Source organism: Phyllobates terribilis, unplaced genomic scaffold (assembly GCF_046119375.1).
Source record: "Phyllobates terribilis strain yellow unplaced genomic scaffold, ASM4611937v1 Scaffold_10__3_contigs__length_209671492, whole genome shotgun sequence".
Taxonomy (NCBI): Eukaryota; Metazoa; Chordata; class Amphibia; order Anura; family Dendrobatidae; genus Phyllobates; species Phyllobates terribilis.
The window spans coordinates 190,273,753-190,286,366 of NW_027362770.1; the positions used below are offsets into that span (position 1 = coordinate 190,273,753).

At 48.1% G+C, this 12,614-nt stretch overlaps 1 pseudogene; it reads left to right on the plus strand.

Moving 5' to 3' along the window:
* Positions 1-297: 297 nt before the first annotated feature.
* LOC141164279 (uncharacterized) lies at positions 298-3,800 on the plus strand (annotated as a pseudogene).
* Positions 3,801-12,614: the final 8,814 nt, after the last annotated feature.

A 12,614-nucleotide genomic window follows, 5' to 3' on the forward strand; every position in this document is an offset into this window, starting at 1 on the left:
CAAGCATATAACTTTACACACTATCGCCATCTGCTGTCTGGTTAGTATAAAGTCCTCCTTTCACTTATAAGTCCTAATCTGTTGCATATGCCAACAATATATGCTGAAATGCGCCCTATAACATGCACCTTCCATTTTCTCCTGTGTACTGTAAATCCTAAAGCTATGGCGTCTGCTGATCTGATAGATGAACCTGTAAATACAACCAGTAAAACAAGTATAGCAGTTCCATTTCTAGTAAATACAGATCACACCCACTGGGTGTTTGTTGGAAAATTGTACTTTCATTTTCTTTCTCCTGCTGTCAGCAATGGCATCTGCTGGTCTAAGAATGGAGCTGGAATGTTCCGTCTGTCTGACCCTGTATACAGATCCTGTAACCCTGAGATGTGGACACAACTTCTGCCGTGTCTGTATTGAAGAGGTTCTGAATACAAAAAAAGGGGCAACAGGCTAGTCATGTCCCAAATGCAGAGAAAAATGTCAGCAGCGGCCTGTGCTGAAGAGGAACATAACTCTGTGTAATGTAGTGGAGAATTTCCGGTCTACTCATCCACATCAGGAGGAGATCACTGGGATCCGCTGCACTTACTGTATTCACTCTCCTGTACCTGCTGTTAGATCCTGTCTACACTGTGAGGCTTCTCTGTGTGATAATCACCTGAGGGTTCACAGCAAAGGAGCAGAACACGTCCTCACTGATCCCAGCACTTCTCTGGAGACCAGGAAATGTTCTGTCCATAATAAGATCCTGGAATATTACTGCACCGAGGACGCTGCTTGTATTTGTGTGTCCTGCTATCTGATTGGAGAACATCGGGGACACGAGGTGGAGATGCTGGATGAGGCCTCTGAGGAGAAGAAGAAGAACAAACTGAGAGATGTCCTCCAGAAACTGATCACAAAGAGAAAGAAGACTGAGGAAAGAGTCCAGAGTCTGGAGGAGCGCAGGTGAAAAGCTCAAGAAAAAGCATCTGTAGAAGCCAAGATAGTAACTGCTTTGTTCGTAGACATTAGGAAACGACTAGATGACCTGGAGAAGAGGGTCCTGAGTGAGATCTCCAAGTGGGAAGAGCAAATGTCACTATCACTGTCTGACGTGATCCAGAAGCTGCAAATAAAGGATGAGCTGTCCAGGAAGATGAGGCACATTGAGGAGCTGTGTAACATGACTGATCCACTGACTGTCTTACAGGAACCGGACACTGGTGACTTGTGTGATCCTGAGGAGGAGGGAGGTGATGAGGACACAGGAGGACATGATGGAGGTGATGAGGACACAGGAGGACATGATGGAGGTGATGAGGACACAGGAGGACATGATGGAGGTGATGAGGACACAGGGGGACATGATGGAGGTGATGAGGACACAGGAGGACATGATGGAGGTGATGAGGACACAGGGGAACATGATGGAGGTGATGAGGACACAGGGGGACATGATGGAGGTGATGAGGACACAGGGGGATATGATGGAGGTGATGAGGACACAGGAGGACATGATGGAGGTGATGAGGACACAGGGGGACATGATGGAGGTGATGAGGACACAGGGGGACATGATGGAGGTGATGAGGACACAGGGGGACATGATGGAGGTGATGAGGACACAGGAGGACATGATGGAGGTGATGAGGACACAGGGGGATATGATGGAGGTGATGAGGACACAGGGACACATGATGGAGGTGATGAGGACACAGGAGGACATGATGGAGGTGATGAGGACACAGGAGGACATGATGGAGGTGATGAGGACACAGGAGGACATGATGGAGGTGATGAGGACACAGGGGGACATGATGGAGGTGATGAGGACACAGGAGGACATGATGGAAGTGATGAGGACACAGGGGGACATGATGGAGGTGATGAGGACACAGGAGGACATAATAGAGGTGATGAGGACACAGGGGGACATGATGGAGGTGATGATGACACAGGGGGACATGATGGAGGTGATGAGGACACAGGGGGACATGATGGAGGTGATGAGTACACAGGAGGACATGATGGAGGTGATGAGGACACAGGGGGACATGATCGAGGTGATGAGGACACAGGGGGACATGATGGAGGTGATGAGGACACAGGAGGACATGATGGAGGTGATGAGGACACAGGAGGACATGATGGAGGTGATGAGGACACAGGAGGACATGATGGAGGTGATGAGGACACAGGAGGACATGATGGAGGTGATGACACAGGAGGACATGATGGAGGTGATGAGGACACAGGGGGACATGATGGAGGTGATGAGGACACAGGGGGACATGATGGAGGTGATGAGGACACAGGAGGACATGATGGAGGTGATGAGGACACAGGAGGACATGATGGAGGTGATGAGGACACAGGAGGACATGATGGAGGTGATGAGGACACAGGAGGACATGATGGAGGTGATGAGGACACAGGGGGACATGATGGAGGTGATGAGGACACAGGGGGACATGATGGAGGTGATGAGGACACAGGAGGACATGATGGAGGTGATGAGGACACAGGAGGATATGATGGAGGTGATGAGGACACAGGGGGACATGATGGAGGTGATCGGGGTGCGGAGCTGATCTCACACCTATCACACACATTATCTGCTATGATAAGAGATATAAATGTGATCTTCTATGTGCAGGATCCTGCAGACATATTACTGGATGTAAACACGGCTGATAATAATCTCCTTATATCAGACGACCTGAAAACTGCGACCTGGACAAGAATAACAGAGAATCGTCCAGAAACAGCAGAGAGATTCCAGTGTAATCAGGTGATGAGCAGGAGGGGATTTACCTCAGGACGACATTACTGGGATGTGGAGATCAGTAGATCATATTGGTGGAGGGTGGTAATGTGTTATCCCAGTATAGACAGGAGAGGAGATCAGTCACTTATTGGATATAATAACAAGTCCTGGTGTTTATATAGAGGGCTGGTTTATAATAATCATTATTTAGTGATACATAACAGTAAAGAGATCCAGTTGCCTCACCAGATCTCCAGTGATAGAGTCAGGATATGTCTGGATTATGAGGCCGGGCAGCTGTCCTTTTATGCGCTGTGTGACCCCATCAGACACTTACACACCTTCACTGCCACCTTCACCGAGCCCCTTCATGCTGCATTAGATGTATGTGGAGGCTTTATAAAGATATGGGGGGCAGCAGCAGTAAGGAACTATCACCATAGAAATCTGCCCAGAGAATGGTGACGTGAAAGAGGGAAGAAGCGTTGGTTTATTCAGCCCGTTAGAGCAGTTTCATGAAGGATTTGCTTATTAGGGGTGTATCTATATTTTGATGGTCTTAGTTGCATATTAAATTGTAATTTTCATAGATGAAGAGATTCTGTGACTTTTTTTTAATCAAAAATTATATAAAACACAAGATTATTAGACCCTTTGGATAGGACTCCTGTGAAACCGTAAAATAGTGGGTGATTACAACTATTCTCATGTAAGTTGAATGTTTCCAAAAACTTGTTAGCAACTATGAAGAACTGCAAGATCTGACCATCAAAAAACAGGAGAAAAATGGAGTGATGCTGGTATAAAGCAAATTTTTATTAAGTACAATGTAAAAATACCTCAATATGTAAAAAAAAGACACATAGTATATGAAATGATATCAGAACCAGAGTGGAAAAGCATCAGCCCAATCCTCATTAAAGTGCAATAGCAAGTGCAGAGCGTTCAACCATGTCGTAAAATTGAGTGAAATGCCATGCAGGATAACTGTATCTATATATATAATCGTCTTATCCCGTCTGTCTGTCTATCTGTCTGTCTATCTGTCTGTCTGTCTGTCTGTCTGTCTGTCCAGGAAATCCCGCGTCACTCATTGGTCCGGCAGCGGCCAATCAGCGCCGCGGGATTTCTGAAAAAAGATGGCGGCCGTTAGCGGCTCATCTGCGGGACGGAGCTCAGCAGCGATGCAGCCGGGAGATGAGCGCCGCGAGGCGCTCATCTCCCGGCCGGTACCAGCAGAAGGACCTCGACCGCCCGACCCATCTGCGGGACGGAGATGCAGCCGGGAGATGACCGGCCCGAGGCGCTCATCTCCCGGCCGGTAGCAGCGGAAGGACCGCCGGCGTCGCTGACCTCCATGCGGAAGGGAAGACCGGGGAGCGGCGCTGCGGGTCGGGATACTTCTGTTGCGAGCGCCCGCTCATGTCCCGGGTTCTCGCAGCGGAAGTAGCCGCACAGGCAGCGCCGCTCCCCGGTCCTCACCAAGACGATTCGCTGATTGGTCCCGATCTCTCGCCGCGACCAATCACTGATCTTGGCCCAAAAGTTAAACACCGCTATGCTGATTGGTCGCGGCCGCTACCCGCGACCAATCACCGATTTGGGCGCCACATTTAAATAGCGTCCGCGACCAATCAGCACAGCGGTGTTTAAATGTGTCTGCAAGATCGGTGATTGGTCGCGGCCGCTATTTAAATGTGGCTCCCAAATCGGTGATTGGTCGCTGGCAGCATCCGCGACCAATCAGCACAGCAGTGTTTAAATGTGGCGCCCAAATCGGTGATTGGTCGCTGGTCGCGGACGCTGCCCATCAGCACAGCGGTGTTTAGCTTTTGCGGCAAGATCAGTGATTGGTCGCGGCCGAAGACCGCGACCAATCACCGATTTTTGCACCACATTTAAATAGCGGCCGCGACCAATCACCGATCTTGCAGAGATATTTAAACACCGCTGTGAGCGGACGCTATTTAAATGTGGCGCCCAAATCGGTGATTGGTCGCGGGCAGCATTGGCGACCAATCAGCACAGCGGTGTTTAAATGTCTCTGCAAGATCGGTGATTGGTCGCGGCCGCTATTTAAATGTGGCGCACAAATCGCTGATTGGTCGCGGTCTTCGGGCGCGACCAATCACTGATCTAGCTGCAAAAGTTAAACACCACTGTGCTGATTGGTCGCGGACGCTGCCCGCGACCAATCACCGATTTGGACGCCACATTTAAATAGCGTCCGCGAACAATCACCGATCTTGCAGACACATTTAAACACCGCTGTGCTGATTGGTCGCGGACGCTATTTAAATGTGGCGCCCAAATCAGTGATTGGTCGCGGTCAGCGTCCGCGACCAATCAGCACAGCGGTGTTTAAATGTGGCGCCAAGATCGGTGATTGGTCGCGGCCGATATTTAAATGTGACGCCCAAACGGATGACATCCATGCGTCTAGGGTGTCAAGGGAGGACCGGGGAGCGGCGCTGCGGGTCGGGATACTTCTGCTGCGAGCGCCCGCTCATGTTCCAGCTTCTCGCAGCGGAAGTAGCCGCACAGGCAGCGCCGCTCCCCGGTCCTCACCAATACGATTCCGCTCCCCGGTCCTCACCAATACGATTCGCTGATTGGTCGCGGTTTCCGCACCCGACCAATTAGTGATCTTGGCGCAAAATTTAAACACCGCTGTGCTGATTGGTCGCGGCCTCTGCCCGCGACCAATCACCGATTTGGACGCCACATTTAAATAGCGGCCGCGACCAATCACCGATGTTGACGCCACATTTAAACACTGCTGTGCTGATTGGTCGCGGACGCCAGCCGCGACCTATCAGCGAGATTGGCGCCAAATTTAAACAACGCTCTGCTGATTGGTCGAGGACGCCAGACGCGACCAATCAGCAGTATTGGCGCCAAATTTAAACACTGCTCTGCTGATTAGTCGCGGTCGCCGGCCGCGACCAATCAGCAATATTGGCGCCAAATTTAAACACCGCTCTACTGATTGGTCGCCGGCCGCGACCAATCAGCAGTATTGGCGCCAAATTGAAACTTCGCTCTGCTGATTAGTCGCAACCACCGGCCATGACCAATCAGCGATATTGGCGCCAAATTTAAACACCGCTTCGCTGATTGGTCGCGGTTACCAGTCACGAATAATCAGCATTATTGGCGCCACATTTAAACACCGCTCTGCTAATTGGTCGCGGCCGTGACCAATCACCATTATTGGCGCCAAATTTAAATACCGCTCTGCTGATTGGTCGCGACCGCCGGCCGCAACCAATCAGCATTATTGGCGCCAAATTTAAACACCGCTCTGCTAATTGCGCCCGGTCGGCCGCATACATATTCTAGAATACCCGATGCGTTAGAATAGGGCCACCATCTAGTATCAATATAATGGGGCAAAGTCCTTACTGCAATGTTGGCTGGATGGACGCTGCGAAAGAAAGGGAGGAGAGAGCATTTCTCAGCATCATTGCATCCACCCTCTCTTCCCTTTCTTTTGCATCTAAGGGGTACCATTTCTCTTTCCGGAGAGTGACATGTTAAGCATGTCAAGGGTGAGGAGACTTTTAAAGCCGCAATGCTCCTCTGGGAAATATGCAAATTGTCTCTTCAGAGAGGAAGAGAACTAGAACTCTAGTGCCACCTACAGGAAGTAGCAATCCTAAAAGTCAATATTGACCCTTTAATGAACCTTGTCACATGACTTTAAAGCCAGAACCAGAAACTCAATTTGCAGACACTGTGTTTCGGGTTACTGTGTCTTGTCAGTGCAAATTGTGAGTTCTGGTTTGGCTGGGTGAGAGGTGTCAGACTGGTATCTAAGGGGTAACATTTCTCCTTGCGGAGAGCGACATGCTAAGCATGTCAAGGGTGAGGAGACTTTTAAAGCGGCAATGCTCCTCTGGGAAATATGTTAATTGTCTCTTCACTCTCCCCAAGGAGAAATGTTACCCCTTAGATACCGGTCATCATTATAATACATGATGAACAGATGGTGCCATCCTCCAATGCATTTTGAATTTAGTAGGTCTTCTTCATAGAAGAGAACAGTGGCCTAGATTAGTGTTTAGTCTAACTGAAGGAAAAAGAAGGGGTTAATGTCTTCAGGACTGCCAAATGTAGTAGGTTGTGGTAATTCTCATGAGAACACACTGAAACAAAGACTTGCTGAGGGGGTATGACTGTGCTGCGGGGAGCAGGGAGTGTTTTTACTTATTATGCAGCTATGTTCTCTGCTATTTGCTATCATGTTAGAAATACCTACATTTATGCACAATATATTCATAGAGCCTATAAATAAACAAGATCTTCATTTTTTCCTTTGGAGACTGTTGGAAATCATATATCTGTGTATTTCTTTGTTCTCACTGGCCATAAAGTGAATTCCAGAAACTTTTAAGATGGAGTTAGAGCTGTGCTAACAGGTTTGGAGGCACTGCTGAGATCTCCAGAAAACTTAATGAGCACTGAAAAAAGGGACGTTTCACAAAACATGAGATAAGTCAGCGATTGTCTACATGCTCTCTCCTTCTCCGAGATAACTTTCTCTAGTCGGCTTTTAACTCCTTTCACCCCTAGCCTGTTTTCACCTTCCTGACCAAGCCAAATTTTACAATACTGATCAGTGTCATTTTATGATGTAACAATTCTGAAACGCTTCAACTTTTCCCAATAATTCTGAGATTGTTTTTTTTCGTGACACATTGTACTTCATAATTGACCCCACATAGCTGTCCATACAGTATTATTGGCCCCATATAGTGCTCTATACAATACTATGGGCCCCATATAGGGATCAATACATAAAAAAATAAAGACTCACCTCTCCCCATTCCCCGCTGCTTCGATCTCTGCAGGGCGTCTTCTGACTCTGCACTGCTCACTGCAGAAGTCGCGCTGTAGTGACGTCATCACTCCCTCTGTGTGCTGAGATGTCACAGAGATCAGACACAGAGGGGGGATGAAGGCAGAGGGAGTGTCAGCTGATGGCTCCCTCTCCCATCATTGTTTTCAACTGTATTGGCATCCAAGGCCAGGGTGCAAATAGAGTTGATAGTACGATGCCGGACAGGAGGGACCGAGTGGCAGTACCGCCCCCTCGACTCACGGGCCCCATAGCGGCCGTGTGAACTGCCGCCATTGGCAGTACACGACTGAGCTCTGCTACTCACCAGAACTGTCACTCAAATAGGAGAGCCCGCACCCACCAGAAACCACAAAGTAAGGAGACTGCAGAGTTGGGAGCTGCTCAAGAGACAACTTGAGAATTTAAACTTGACCCTTTAAAGAAGTTGTCCACTACTTTCACATTGATGCCCTATCTGTAGAATAGGGCTTCAATGTATGATCGTCCGGGGTCCCGCACCCGGCACCCCTGCCTATTAGCTGTTATCGGTGCCGGCGGCAGGGGCTTGGCCGTCCATCTGTAGTGGCCGCCGCGGGGTACTGCACATCTGTCTCCCATTGAATTGAATAGGAGGCGGATGAGCAGTAACAAGCGCCGCCAGCACTGATAACAGCTGATAGGCGGGGGAGCCGGGTGCAGGACCCCGGCTGATGATACATTGATGCCCTATCCTACAGATAGGGCATCAATCTGTACAGATAGGGCATCAATGTGAAAGTAGTGGACAACCCCTTTAAGTCTCTGATTAAGCTGCAGTTCCACTAATCTTAATGATCTACTAATCATAATGATCAAATCTTTTGCTAATACAAATATAAAACCTCCTTACATAAGCATACTAATAAATGATGCAAATCTGGATGCCAGCAGAGACCACTATTTCTCACTGCATACTGCGTGTACAATAATATCAATAATAAAATGAGCTCCCTCTAGTGGCGACTGCAGAGAGTGCAATATTATGTTCTAGCCTTCTATCTGGATCTTTGTCTTAAAAAAATAGAGCTTTAACTTGACCACTTCAAGAATTCAGTAATACATGAGTATGTATGCTGTAAACTGGGGCACAGCGGTGATATGAGAGCCACAGACAACACAACCCATGACTCTAACCCCGGTGACTTCATACAAAAATAAAGAAAAGAAGGACGAGTTTATTATTTTACCAATTACATAAACATTGATCCAATGTAAAATCCAATATTATATTTGAGCATGTCTTAAAGGGGTGGTCTGAAATACAACTTAATTTTCATCCTAAATCCCTATCTATTTCATGATATAATCTAAACTATTTTATGGCACTAAATATATAGGGATTTAGTATGATAATTAAGTTGCATTTCGGACCATCTCTTTAATAGCTTGGCATCTAGTGGGGACATGCAAGTTGAAGACTACAGTACGAAAATCAATTCTTGCATTCTACAAAGGTGCCACATGGTGGAGGAAGAGTACAGTATAAACTATCTAGACACAGTAGAAACTACGATGGATTACACAGAACACTATCTACTGCCATCTTGTGGCAGCTGAACAGAAAACAGAAATATACTAAAGAGGAGTCTTTGCAATCTACATTGCAGCCACTAAGTAGAAATAAAATACAGTACAGCCTCTTCTAGTGAGTCCAAGAAAGGAGACTAGTTCCACTTGCAGCCATCTATGAGATTGTGCATGTAGTTAAGTAGGAACTGCCAGCTCTATTTTATTAAAGGGGTTGGCCACTACTTTAACAAATGTGTTGGCGTCCTGATTTTGAGGCACTCACTGCTTCATTAATGTCAGTGCCCAATCAGTGTTTCTGCCTGAATACCGTATTTCATGGCTTCATACACAAGCCCCAATGGAGCCAATGATGTGAGTTAAAAACGTGTTTATACCCTAACAAGTGAAGTGATTTTAATTTTCATGTGCGCAGACGCCGGAGAGTCACTATCACTTCTGGTCCTAGTGTTCTCCGGCGCTCTGAAAAGTTGAAAGTCATTGCCCTGAGAAGGGCGGAACAGTGCACAGGAGAAACGACAGGCAAAATGCACAGGCGCGGGATTTCCTGACGCGCGTCTGACATCAAAGGCAAGCAGGGAAGTGGGGGGAAGAGAAACCTAGTATAAAGAGAGTGGAGGCAGCCTTCTGTTCCGAGCAGCAAACGCCCCATAGCCTGGAAGATCAAAACGAAAAAAGATGATTTTTAATGAACAAGTTTTCATCAAGGAGGCACACAGGTATGACTAGTTTCAGCTTTATACAACCTCTATGCTCCAATAGGGTGACAGATACCCTTTAAAGCCCTGCGGTGGGGTTTGTATCCTGCTGTGCGGTGGGGATCCAAATCATGTCTTTCGTCTTTATCAGAGTGCAGGTTTTGCAGCTCCTTACATTGCAAGATTCAGTTCCTTTTGGTGCATGAGAGCGCATTGAGCTTATGATATTTCTTAAATTTGGAGGTACAAGGACTACAAGTGCCAGTGTGTCTAAGCGAGGCTGCAGAGTGTAGCGGGGGGCTGCTTTCTAAGTACGGGGTTGCAGGTAAGTACATAGTTTAACGCAATATCATAGTTTAACACAAGAGCATAATTTGGTGCTTTCCTTACTAGCCTTCCATTGTTTTGTTTTTTTTTCTGCTTTTATCTGTATGGCTTATCCCTATTTAATATGTTCTCCATGGACAATGCTACCAGGTGTGCATCTTGTGAGATGCATGCATGCCTTGAACAGCCGTTTGAGGGTAAATATGTCTGAACTCGATGTCAGCGAGTTACATGCTTGGAAGCCCAGATACTGGATTCAACATATTGCGGATCAGATAGACAGATTGCTGGGTGGGGCTGGAGAAAACCCAACGGTTATGGTACACATCGGTAGCAATGACTAAGTTAGAGGCAGGTGGAAGGTCCTTAAAAATTATTACTGGGAACTAGGAGAGAAGCTGATGACCAAGACCTCCAAGGTTGCGTTTTCAGAAATAATGCCGGTGCGTCACTAGAAAGACATTGGGAGCTTAGGGAGATAAATAAGTGACTTAGAAATTGGTACAGGAAGATTTTCAGTTCATGGAGAACTGGGCCGACTTCGTTGTTGGCTATAGGCTTTACTGTAGGAATGATGTAGCTATGTTGGCGGAAAAAATGGTCAGACGGATAGAGGAGCTTTTAAACTGGGATCTGGGGGGAGGGTAGTCATGCTAATAAGGAAATAGATAGAATAGACAGAGAGAATGAGACAGTAGGGGTTAATGAGGATCTAGGGGAGGCTGGGAAATGCAAGGAAATTATGGAGCTGAGTATCCATGGATCCAGGTGACCGGATGGTCCCAACATGGATTTCTTCGAGTGTATCCATGGGTTCCAGGTGACCAGATGATCCCAACCTGGCTAACCCAAACATATCCATGGGACCAGGTCACAATCCTGGTTTCCCCAAACGTCTCCATAGGGTCAGTGATGGTCAATGGAGCAGATCTGTATCCTTCCAGCCAGGGCAGTGTTCTCTTAGGCTATCATCCTGTAGAATCCAAATCTGTGTCTCTCTGGATGGAGCCATGCTATAAAGCTGCTGTCCTGAAGAGTTTCTCTGATTCTCTTTCAGCACAATAGAAATCTCTGTTTATATGTACACTAGATGGTGGCCCGATTCTAATGCATCGGGTATTCTAGAATAGGTATGCGGCCGACCGGGCGCAATCAGCAGAGCGGTATTTAAATTTGGCGCCAAAATCGCTGATTGGTCGAGGCCGGCAACCGCGACCCATTAGCAAAGCGGTGTTAAAATTTTGCGCCTAAATCGCAGATTGGTCACGGCCGGCGGTCGCGACTAATCAGCAGAGCGGGGTTTAAATTTGGCGCCAATAATGCTGATTGGTCGCGGCCAGCGAACGCGTCCAATCAGCAGAGCGGGGTTTAAATTTGGCGGCAATAATGCTGATTGGTTGCGGCCGGTGGTCGCGACCAATCAGCAGAGCGTTATTTAAATTTGGCGCCAATAATGGTGATTGGTCTCGGCCGCGACTAATCAGCAGAGCGGTGTTTAAATTTGTCGCCGATAATGCTGGTTATTCGTGACGGGAACCGCGACCAATGAGCAGAGCGGTGTTTAAATATGGCGCCAATATCGCTGATTGGTCGCGGCCGGTCACCACGACAAATCAGCGAAGCGGTGTTTAAATTTGGCGCCAATATCGCTGATTGGTCACGGCCGGTGGTTGCGACTAATCTGTAGAGCGAGGTTTAAATTTGGCGCCAATACTGCTGATTGGTCGCGGCCGGCGACCGCGACCAATCAGCAGAGCGGTGTTTAAATTTGGCGCCAATATTGCTGATTGGTCACGGCCGGTGACCGCGACTAATCAGCAGAGCGGGGTTTAAATTTGGCGCCAATACTGCTTATTGGTCGCGGCCGACGACCGCGACCAATCAGCAGAGCGGTGTTTCAAATTGGCACCAAAATCGCTGATTGGTCGCGTCTGGCGTCAGCGACCAATCAGCAGAGCGTTGTTTAAATTTGGCGCCAATCTCGCTGATTGGTCGCGTCTGGCGTCCGCGACTAATCAGCAGAGCGTTGTTTAAATTTGGTGGCAATCTCGCTGATTGGTAGCGGTCGCCGGCGGCCGCGACCAACCAGCAGAGCGTTGTTTAAGTTTGGCGCCAATCTCGCTGATTGGTCGCGGGTGGCAACCGTGACCAATCAGCAGAGCGGCGTTTAAATTTGCAGCCTATTTCGCTGATTGGTCGCGGTCGGCCACCGCGACCAATCAGCAGAGCGGCGTTTAAATTTGCAGCCTATTTCGCTGATTGGTCGCGGCCGGTGACCGCGACCAATCAGCAGAGCGGCGTTTAAATTTGCCGCCGATATCGCTGATTGGTCGCGGTGGCCGGCCGCGACCAATCAGCAGAGCGGCGTTTAAATTTGCCGCTTATCTCGATCATTGGTCGCGGCCGGCCACCACGACCAATCAGCAGA